This window comes from Ursus americanus, chromosome 29 (genome assembly GCF_024610735.1).
Source record: "Ursus americanus isolate L20-20 chromosome 29, mUrsAme1.1.p, whole genome shotgun sequence".
Taxonomy (NCBI): Eukaryota; Metazoa; Chordata; class Mammalia; order Carnivora; family Ursidae; genus Ursus; species Ursus americanus.
The window spans coordinates 35432619-35444833 of record NC_142155.1 but is presented as its reverse complement, the minus strand read 5'-3'; positions in this window follow the sequence as shown (position 1 = coordinate 35444833).

Here is a 12215-nt window from a genome sequence, read left to right as displayed (position 1 = left end):
GCGAGAGAGGGAACACAAGCAGGGGGATGGGAGAGGAAGAAGCAGGCTCATAGCAGAGGAGCCTGATGTGGGGCTCGATCCCATAACGCCGGGATCACGCCCTGAGCCGAAGGCAGACGCTTAACCGCTATGCCACCCAGGCGCCCCTCAAAATATTTTGTTTTAAAAGTTAATTTAAAACCCGTGTAATAATAAGTAATCCTTTCTACATACTTACATACAAACCCACGCTAACATTTTAAGCACACTTCAATTATAATAATTGCCATATTATATGAAAATGGGTTGGTTCATCCCTGTCTCCCTGTCACACTATGAAGTCTGAGCTTTTTGCACGCAGAGGCTTTTCAACCTGGTGATTTCAGGCCCTGGTGCAGGGCCTGCGGTGGGCACTGGGAAGTGCTGCCCACATGCCCCTTCAGTGTTGCCCAGCCAATGGTGCCGGCAGCAGGTGGCCCACAGCCCACAGCTGACAGACCCTTCCCTTCAGGATCGCTGCAGCTGCAGAGAGCCACTTGCCCAAGGTCAGGCTCCCCACAGTGCAGCCCATACCCACTGCCTGATGAATGGAGGGGGGATGAGGAAATAACTCTGAGATAGAGCTCCCAGGGGTCAGCCAGTCTGTCTTTGGCTAGCATCAGAGCTCAATGTCTTCCTTCCAAACCTGCCTCCTGGGACACCAACATGCAACCCCAGCTGATCCATAGATAGGACAGGCAGAAGAAAATTATTTCCAGGTAAAGAAGGAACCCCTGATAAAAGTATAAGATTCAGGGACACAACACAAACACGAATTGACTCCAGCAAGCTCTGGTCAGACTTTAGTCACCTGACGTCATCGCTCCAGCACATGGGTTTGGGCACTGTGGTTCACAGGCAGCCTGGGGTCAGCACTGCAGGAGCAGGGAAGGCAAGTTCTGTGGCCCTTGGCAGCTTTGTTTTTGTATGGACTTCCTATTCCTTACCTGCTCTTGTCTTTAGATAAAGATCCAACTTCCCCAGCCTGTTTATTATTTGGTTTCAACACGTGAAAGACCAGTTTCCAACATGCGACACACATGTCTTTAAACTCAGATGTAGTCTGAGCCTGGTGTTGCAGCAACCCCTCCCCCCCCATTAACTGGGCTCCTCAGAGTCCCTTCTCCAGGGTCTTTGTGACATCAGTTTGAGGAATTCCCCATGGCCCACATGTACCGCTCCCTCAAGTCCCCCATGCGTGGCTTCCTCTCCCTTCCGCCTTCGACTACATCCTCCAGCAGCCAGATTTGGAAGTGCACAGTGTGCCAGATCGGACTCCCATGAGTCTCTTTTGTGGGGGTGGGGTCCCCATGAGAAACCAGTACTACAGTACTATGGAGCCATACACTTTTGTTAAAAGGATAAATAAGAGAAACTTATAAAGCTTGAAAACAGATCAGGAAAATTTTTCTGTGAATGTATGAATTGCCAGAAGAAGCAGAGAAAGCCCAACATGTAAGACACATTTTTTAAAAGAAATAATTTAAAATATTCAGAAAGGAAAAGCAAACTTAGCAGGTATATCGTGGGGGTGCATTTCTCCATCCCTCCAGAAATCAGATCAACTTGTTAATTGTCTTTAAAAACAAAGATGGGATTTTTTTAAAGGGACTAAGGAGAAAAAAAAAGATCATATTTAAAGTCAGAAGAACTCAAATGTAGGCCTCTTTCACAGACCACAGTCAAGAGCAGTGCTCAGAAAGAAATTGTACCCGGTGGAGAGAACTGGAACCCTTGGCCCCTACCTGGCCAGGCATGGGCAGAACGAAATCTCCAAGTGGGGAGACCATTACAGGAAGCGGTGGTGAGCCAAGAGCACATAAGTAGCAAAGAGGAAAAGTACAGAGACTCTAGAAGAGGCAGGTAGATTTCAACTTTGGCATTATCTAGCCTTAATCCCATAAAGCAAGCACCATGAAGAAATTAAGCATGCATTGTGAGAGACCACAAGGTTAAAGATTAATTTTTTTTCTTTTTTTCATTTAAATTCAATTAGCCAACACATAGTACATTAGTTTCAGATGTAGAGTTCAACAGTTCATCAGTTGCATATAACACCCAGTGTTCATCACATCACATGTCCTCCTTAATACCCATCACCCACTTACCCCATTCCCCACCCCCTCCCCTTTGGCAACCCTCAAATTTTTTTCTCATTGTTAAGAGTCTCTCATGGTTTGTCTCCCTCTCTGATTTCTTCCCATCCAGTGTTCCCTCCCTTCCCTTGTGGTCCTCTGCACTGTTTCTTATGTTCCACATGTGAATGAAACCATGTGATAATTGTCTTTCTCTGATTGACTTATTTCCCTTAGCATAATACCCTCCAGCTCCATCCGCATCAGTGTAAATGGTAAGTATTTATGCTTTCTAAAGGCTGAGTAATATTCAATTGTATATATGTACCACATCTTCTTTATCCATTAATCTGTTGAAGGACATCTCAGCTCCTTCCACAGTTTGGCTATTGTGAACATTGCTGCTATGAACATTGGGGTGCAGGTACCCCTTTGTTTTACTACATTTGTATCGTTGGGGTAAATACCTAGTAGTGTAATTGCTTTGTTGTAGGGTAGCTCTATTTTAGAGCTATTTTTTACAGCTCTATTTTTAGAACCTCCATATTGTTTTCCAAAGTGGTTGTACTAGCTTGCATTCCCACCAACAGTGTAAGAGGGCTCCCCTTTCTCCGCATCCTCTCCAACTTTTGTTTTTTCCTGTCTTGTTAATTTTAGCCATTCTGACTGGTGTAAGGTGGTATCTCATTGTGGTTTTGATTTGTATTTCCCTGATGACAAGTGATGTAGAACATTTTTTCATGTGTCTATTGGTCATTTGTATGTCTTCTTTGGCAAAATATCTGTTCATGTCCTCTGCCCATTTCTTGACTGGATTCTCTGTTTTATGGGTGTTGAGTTGGAGAAGTTCTTTATAGATCTTGGATACTAGCCCTTTATCTGATATGTCATATATCTTCTCCTGTTCTGTAGGTCACCTTTTAGTTTTGTTGACTGTGCAGAAGCTTTTTCCTATGCTGTGCAGAAGCTTTTTATCTTGATGAAGTCCCAATAGTTCATTATTGCTTTTGTTTCCTTTGTCTTTGGAGATTTGTCTAGCAAGAAGTTGCTGTAGCCAAGGTTGAGGAGATTGCTGCCTCTGTTCTCCTCTAGGATTTTGTTGGATTCCTGTCTCACATTGAGGTCTTTCATCCATTTCAGTTTATCTTTGTGTATGGTGTAAGAGAATGGTCCAGTCTCATTCTTCTATACGTGACTGTCCAATTAACCCAGCACCATTTATTGAAGAGACTGTTCTTTTTCCATTGGATATTCTTTTCTTCTTTGTGGAAGATTAGTTGACCATAAAGTTGAGTTCTCTATTCTGGGTTCTCTATTCTGTTCCATTGATCTATGTGTCTGTTTTTGTGCCCATACCATGCTGTCTTAACGATCACAGTTTTGTAATATAGCTTGAAGTCAGGCATTGCAATGCCACCAGCATTAACTTTCTTTTTCAACATTCTTTTGGCTATCTGAGGTCTTTTCTGGTTTCATACAAATCTTAGGATCATTTGTTCTAGCTCTGTGAAAAATGTCCTGATAGTATTTTGATAGGGATTGCATTGAATGTGTAGATTGCTCTGGGTAGCACAGACATTTTGGCAATATTTATTCTTCGGATCCATGAGCATGGAATGTTTTTCCATCCCTTTTGTCTTCCTCAATTTCTTTCGTAAGTGTTCTGTAGTTTTTAGAGTAAAGATCCTTTACCTCCTTGGTTAGGTTTATTCCTAGGTATCTGATGGTTTTTAGTGCAGTTGTAAATAGGATCGATTCCTTAATTTCTCTTTCTTCAGTCTCATTCTTAGTGTATAAAAATGCAACTGATTTCTATGCATTGATTTTATATCCTGCCACACTGTTGAATTCCCTGTATGAGTTCTAGCAACTTTGGGGTGGAGTCTTTTGGGTTTTCCACATAAAGTATCATGTCATCTGTGAAGAGTGAGAATTTGCCAATTTGAATGTCTTTTATTTCTTTTTGTCATCTGATTGCTGAGGCTAGGACTTCTAGTGTGTTGAACAAAAGTCATGGGAGTGGGCATCCCTGTTGTGTTCCTGAACTTAGGGGTAAAGCTCTCAGTTTTTTTCCCATTGGGAATGATATTCACTGTGGGATTTTCATAGATGGCTTTTATGATATTGAGGTATGTTCCCGCTATCCTGTTGTGTATAGTTTTAATCAGGAAAGGATGCTGTGTTTTGTCAAATGCTTCTTCTGCATCAATTAAGAGGATCATATGATTCTTTTTTTTTTAAGATTTTATTTATTTATTTGACAGAGATAGAGACAGCCAGTGAGAGAGGGAACACAAGTAGGGGGAGTGGGAGAGGAAGAAGCAGGCTCATAGCAGAGGAGCCTGATGTGGGGCTCGATCCCACAACGCCGAGATCATGCCCTGAGCTGAAGGCAGACGCTCAACCGCTGTGCCACCCAGGTGCCCCGGATCATGTGATTCTTCTCCTTTCTTTTATTAATGTGATGTATCATGTTGATTGATTTGCAAATGTTGAACCACTTTTGCTGTCCAGGAATAAATCCCAGTTGGTCATGGTGAATAATCCTTTTAATGCACTGTTGGATCCTATTGGCTAGTATTTTGGTGAGTATTTTGCATCATGTCCATCAGAGATATTGGTCTGTAATTCTCCTTTTTGATGGGGTCTTTGTCTGGTTTTGGGATCAGGGTAATGCTGGCCTCATAGAAAGAGTTTGGAAATCTTCCACTTCTATTTCTTGAAAGAGCTTCAGTAAATGTTTGGTAGAATTCCCCTGGGAAGCCATCTGGCCCTGGACTCTTGTTTTTTTGGGAGGCTTTTGATTACTGTTTCAATTTCCTTGCAAGTTATGGGTCTGTTCAGATCTTCTGTTTCTTCCTGCTTCAGTTTTGGTAGTTTATAAGTGTCCAGGAATGCATCCATTTCTTCAAAATTGCCTAATTTATTGGCATATAGTTGCTCATAATATGTTCTTAGAATTGACTTTATTTCCTTGGTATTAATTTGATCTCTCCTCTTTCATTCATGATTTTATTAATTTGTGTTCTTTCTCTTTTCTTTTGGATAAGTCTGGCTATCAATCTTATTAATTCTTTCAAAGAAGCAGTTTCTGGTTTTGTTTATCTGTTCTACTGTTCTGGGTTCTATTTCATTGATTTCCACTCTAATCTTTATTATTTCTTTTCTCCTGCTGGATTTAAGCTTTATTTGCTGTTCTTTCTCCAGCTTCTTTAGGTGTAAGGTTAGCTTGTGTATTTGAGACTTTTGTAATTTTTTAAATGTTTTTTTTTATTATATTATGTTAGTCACCATACAGTACATCCCTGGGTTTTGATGTAAAGTTCCATGATTCATTAGTTGCTTATAACACCTAGTGCACCATGCAATACGTGCCCTCCTTACTACCCATCACCGGTCTATCACATTCCCCCAACCCCTCCCCTCTGAAGCCCTCAGTTTGTTTCTCAGGGTCCATAGTCTCTCATGCTTCATTCCCCTTTCTGATTACCCCCCCTTTCTTTATCCCTTTCTTCCCCTACTGATCTTCCTAGTTCTTATGTTCCATAGATGAGAGAAATCATATGATAGTTGTCTTTCTCTGCTTGACTTATTTCATTTAGCATTATCTCCTCCAGTGCCATCCATGTTGCAGCAAATGTTGAGAACTCATTCTTTTTTATAGCTGAGTAATATTCCATTGTATATATGGACCACAACTTCTTAGTCCAGTCATCTGTTGAAGGGCATCTCGGTTCCTTCCTCGATTTAGCTATTGTGGACAATGCTGCTATGAACATTGGGGTGCATATGGCCCTTCTCTTCACTACGTCTGTATCTTTGGGGTAAATACCCAGTATTGCAATGGCTGGGTCATAGGGTAGCTCAATTTTTAACTTTTTAAGGGACCTCCACACTGTTTTCCAGAGTGGATGAACGAACTTGCATTCCCACCAACAATGTAGAAGGGATCCCCTTTCTCCACATCTGCTCCAACAATCGATGTTTCTTAATTTTTGCCATTCTAACTGGCGTAAGGTGGTATCTCAGTGTGGTTTTGATTTGAATTTCCCTGATGGCTAATGATTTTGAACGTTTTTTCATGTGTCTGTTAGCCATTTGTATGTCATCATTGGAAAAGTGTCTGTTCATATCTTCTGCCCATTTTATGATTTGTTTACTTGTTTCTCGCGTATTGAGTTTGAGAAGTTCTTTGTAGATCTTGGATACCAGTCTTTTATCTGTAGCGTCATTTGCAAATATCTTCTCCCATTCCGTGGGCTGCCTCTTAGTTTTTTTGACTGTTTCCTTGGCTGTGCAGAAGCTTTTTATCTTGATGAAGTCCCATAAGTTCATTTTATCTTTTGTTTGTCTTGCCTTTGGAGATGTGTCATGAAAAAGGTTGCTTTGGCCGATGTCGTAGAGGTTGCTGCCTATGTTCTCCTCTAATTTTGATGGATTCCTGTCCCACATTGAGGTCTTTCATCCATTTGGAGTTTATCTTTGTGTATGGTGTGAGAGAGTGGTCACGTTTTATTCTTTTGCATGTAGCTGTCCAATTTTCCCAACACCATTTATTGAAGAGACTGTCTTTCTTCCACCGGATGTTTTTTCCTGCTTTATCAAAGATTTGTTGCCCAAGGAGCCCAAGGAGGGTCCATTTCTGGGTTGTCTATTCTGTTCCATTGGTCTATGTGTCTGTTTTTGTGCCAGTACCATACTGTCTTTGTGATCACAGCTTTGTAGTACAGCTCGAAATCCGGCATTGTGATGCCCCCAGCTTTGTTTTTCCTTTTCAACAGTTCCTTGGCGATTTGGGGCCTTTTCTGGTTCCATACAAATTTAAGGACTATTTGTTTCAGTTCTTTGAAAAATGTCCTCGGTATTTTGATAGATGGCATTGAAAGTGTAGATTGCTCTGGGTAGCATAGACATTTTAAGTATGTTAATTCTTCTGATCCATAAGCATGGAATATTTTTCCATCTTTCTGTGTCTTCCTCAATGTCTTGCAAGAGTGATTCATAGTTTCTAGAATATAGATGCTTTACGTCTCTGGTTAAGTTAATTCCAAGGTAACGTATAGTTTTTGGTGCTATTGTAAATGGGATGGATTCCCTAATTTCTCTTTCTTCAATCTCATTATTCGTGTATAGAAATGCAAATGATTTCTGAGCATTGATTTTGTATCCCGCCACATTACTGAATTGCTCTATAACTTCTAATGGTTTGGGAGCAGATTCTTTTGGGTTTTCCATATAGAGTATCATGTCATCTGCGAAGAGAGGCATTTTGACTTCTTCTTTGCGAATTTGGATACCTTTTATCCCTTTTTGTTGTGGGGTTTTCCATATAGAGTATCATGTCATCTGCAAAGAGAGGCATTTTGACTTCTTCTTTGTCAATTTGGATACCTTTTATCCCTGTTTGTTGTCTGATTGCTGTTGCAAGGACTTCTAGTACTATGTTGAATAATAGTGGTGAGAGTGGGCATCCTTGTCGTGTTCCTGATCTGAAGGGAGGGGCTTCCAGCTTTTCCCCATTGAGAATGATATTTGCTGAAGGCTTTTCGTAGATGGTTTTTATGAATTTGAGGAATGTACCCTCTATCCCTACACTCTGAAGGGTTTTAATCAGGAAAGGATGCTGTATTTTGTCAAATGCTTTTTTTGCTTCTGTTGAGAGAATCATATGATTTTTGGCTTTTTCCTTCTGGATAGAATCTAAGACATCGATCTATTTGCGATTGCTGAACCACGCTTGCATCCCAGGGATGAATCCCACTTGGTCATGATGGATAATCCTTTTAAGGTACTGTTGGATTCTATTAGCCAGGATCAAAGGCAGTCCTAAGGGGAAAATACATAGCCATCCAAGCTTCACTCAAAAGAATAGAAAAATCTAAAATGCACTTTTTATATTCTCACCTCAAGAAGCTGGAACAGCAACAGAGGGACAGGCCTAATCCATGCGTGAGGAAGGATTTCACCAAGATTAGAGCAGAAATCAATGAATTAGAAACCAGGAGTACAGTAGAGCAGATCAACAGAACTAGAAGCTGGTTCTTTGAATGAATTAATAAAATTGACAGACCACTGGCAAGACGTATCCAAAAAAATAGAGAAAGGACCCAAATTAATAAAATTATGAATGAAAAAGGAGAGGTCACAACTAACACCAATGAATTTGGAAGGATTATTAGAAACTTTTATCAACAGCTTTATGCCAATAAATTAAGCAATCTGGAAGAGATGGAGGCCTTCTTGGCAACCTATAAACTACCAAGACGGAAACAGGAAGAAATTGATTTTTTAAACAGGCCAATTAATTATGAAGAGAATAAAACAGTGATAATCAACCTTCCAAAAAACAAAACTCTAGGCCTGGATGGTTTTCCTGGGGAATTCTACCAAACATTCAAAGAAGAAATAATACCTATTCTCCTAAAGCTTTTTCAAAAAATAGAAACAGAAGGAAAGCTACCAAACTCATTCTATGAGGCCAATATTACTTTGATCCCCAAACCAGGCAAGACCCCATCAAAAAGGAGAATTACAGACCAACTTCCCTAATGAATATGGATGTCAAAATTCTCAATGAGATTTTAGTAAGTTTTTGAGAGGCTTGCATTGCAATGTACTTCCCTCTTAGGACTGCCTTTGCTGCATCTCAAGGGTTTTGAACAGTTGTGTTTTTATTCTCATTAGTTTCCATGAATATTTTAAATTCTTCTTTACTTTCCTGGTTGACCCATTCATTCTTTAGTAGAAAGCTCTTTAACCTCCAAGTGTTTGAGTTCCTTATAAATTTCCTCTTGTGACTGAGTTCAAGTTTCAAAGTATCGTGGTCTGAAAATATGCAGAGTATAATCCCAATGCTTTGGAATCTGTTGAGACCTGATTTGTGACCCAATACATGCTCTATTCTGGAGGAAGTTCCATGTGCACTCAAGAATGTGTGTTCTGTTGCTTCAGGATGGAATGCTCAGTATATATACGTGAAGTCCATGTGGTCCAAAGTGTCATTCAAAGCCCTTGTTTCCTGGTTGATCTTCTGTGTAGATGATCTGTCCATTGCTGTGAGGGGGTGTTGAAGTCCCGTACTATTATTGCATTATCATCTAAGTGTTTCTTTAATTTGGCTATTAGTTGGTTGGTATAATCGGCTGCTCCCAAATTAGGAGCATAAATATTTATAATTGTTAGAAATTCTTGTTGGGTAGATCCTTTAATTAAGATATAGTGCCCCTCTTCATCTCTTACTACAGTCTTTGGCTTAAAATTAAAGATTAAATTTTTACCATTTGTTGCAAATATCTAACCTTTCTCAGTGCTTAACATGTCTATTTTCTTACACCCAACATTTTTTATTATCTTGAAAATTACAATATTTTTATGTCCTTTAATATTTCAATCCCCCTTTACAGACTAGGCAAGGTATAAATAATTTAAAAATATATATTATTTCATAAAGCACTTCAGACTCCCAAGATATAAAAATGAAGTATGAATTGGGAATAAAATTGAGGAGGGACAGCTCTGAAAACTAAATCTCCATCTCGTGCAGAAAAGGGTTCCCTCTTTTTCTCACTCATTCTGTACACATTTACTTAGTGCCTCCAGTGAGTTCCATATTGCCTTGGCTCTGTGGAAAAATGGGTGAACCAGGCTGAGTCCCAACCTCAAGGAGATTATTAATAAAGTCAGTAAGTGAGAAAGGAAATACATTTTTCTTTTGTATTTATTATAATTTAGTAGGGAATTTTTCTCAGTTACACGGTAATAAAGTTGATATCTAAATGGAAGTACATAATCCTTCATACATGTTTTTATATTCCATAAGCTAATGTGAAAAGGAGAACATGACTAGACTTATAACAGAATAGGAAACAGTAAGTGTTATTATTAAAGATTTATCCCATACAAGGAACCTACTCCAGATGGATTCCCTAGGTGGTTTTCTTAATTTTCAGAAAAATCAAGAGTACTTAAGTTTTATGTAGTCTATAAGATTATAAAAGAAGATGAAATGTTAGCTAACATTCGTTGAGGCAAATATGGGCTCATTCACAACAGACAGATACCAATCATGAAAACAAACTAGAACAATTCACTTAGGGAAAACAAATGCAAAAATCCCATAAGAACCTTAAGAGAATGAATCCCTAAACCCAAACCAGTTTTAATCATAGAGATCAAAACTGTCACACAGAAATTAAAAGCCTTAACATAATTGACCCTTATTAGTAAAAAAGCAAATAGCACGTGTCATTCTATTACCTTAATATGTGCCAGAAATAACTTTGGCACATTCAAAAGTCCATTTTAGTATACAAGATTAGGTGCATAGCTTCTTTCTTTAAATTATTTACATTAATTATTTAAAGTGGATCATTCATCTCATTTCAACCTACATATATTGTGGGTCTGTTACAGGCAAGGCATGATACATGTTGTAGAAATGTTAGTCATTTCCTTAGAGAAAATAACCAGAACAGGAACAAAACAAAGATGTCTTCTTCCTTGTATCTATTGTATAGAGCACTAGAAGAGCCTGTGATCACTAGTAGAGAGGGAAGACAATAAAAGCATAAATATATAAAGAAAAGGAATAAAAATGTTGCTTTTTACCAGTGACCTAGAAAATCAAAAGAAATCAACCAAAAAATTATTAGAGGTAATAAATGGACTCTGTAAGAGTTATGAGATACAAGATACAGCCTCAAAAATCAATTGCATTGTTATATACTGGTAGCACACTGAAGGAAAAATGAAAACAAAGAGCCCATTTATGGTAATAAAAATTTGAATATCAACCTGCACCATGAGAGATTTATTCAAATAACATTATGAATATTTAATGGCAAAAAGAAGACATTAATACCTGGAGAGAGAGAACTACCTCATGCCAAGGAATAGCAAATGCAGTATGGTAAGAGCATCCCTATGCTTCCAGTACTCCTAAGTCCTGTTAGTACTCTCTCCCAGCCTATCAGGGTGGGCAAAGTCATTGTAAAAGGAGCACCTCATTGATACCCCATGTTATGGACACGGTTTTGACAGCTTCCTTCCTGCTTTGTTCATTTCTTCATCACCCTCTCTGTCTAAACTCCCAGTTCTGATTTGCAAACATTGAATTTTGGGTCCCAGTTTCTGGCTCATCTTTCTGCTTATTCATTTTGAGACTTCCTCTCTTGGTGAACTACCTCCATGGCCAGAACTACCGGTGGTAGCCATCTTGTCAGCCTCCAAACACCCCCTTTTTGGGTATCACGTAAGCCAGCAGTGCCCACAGTAAAAGTGAGATTTAATGCAATTCAAATTAAACCTCCATGGGATACCTTAGAGTGGAATCCACTCTGGAGCATGAAGGATGAAGAAGTAATGTAGAAATGATGACAAGGGATGCAGGTGTGTTTTATGCACTGCTTGTGTGTTATATTTCCCTCTCAAAAGTATTTAAGGAAGGAAAGGTAATATGGCAAACTAATCTGAGCAAGTAGCTTCAGAGAAGACAAACGTTTTTCCATGGTCAGTGGGAGGGAAGAAGCAAAGACAGAATTTGAACTCATATCTTTCTGACACCAAAGTCCAGGCTCTTAAATACTACTCTCTACAGACTCCGGAGGAATCAGAGGTAAGTATAAAAATCCAATCCATAACAAATTATCTAGAAGAAAATACAAAAGAAATTTATCTCAGTTCTGGAGGGCACTAAATTTATGAATATTAAAAATGGAGGATATCATCAGGAACAAGATGGATGTTGACATCCATAAAAGCAAGGACTTTTGTACCTTGAAAAACAATGAAAGAAATACCAGAAGGAAAGCAACAGAAGAGGGAAATATATTTAAATATAATCAGAAAAATTTATTGCCCAAAATATATGAAGACTTGATAAAATACGTTAGGTTGATACCCAGATTTCACAAAACAAGAGATCAAAACACATGAGAAGAAAATGCTTACTCAAGGAAATTTCGATGGTAAATCATTTCAGGGAAAAAGGCATTCACACTATCAATTAAAGCAATGCAATGAAAACAACTCTAAGGTGTAACTATACACATTTAATGAGCAAAACCAAACAAACCATTTCTAGGGAGGTGTGAATGGGCTATTTTTACATGAGGTCTCCAACTG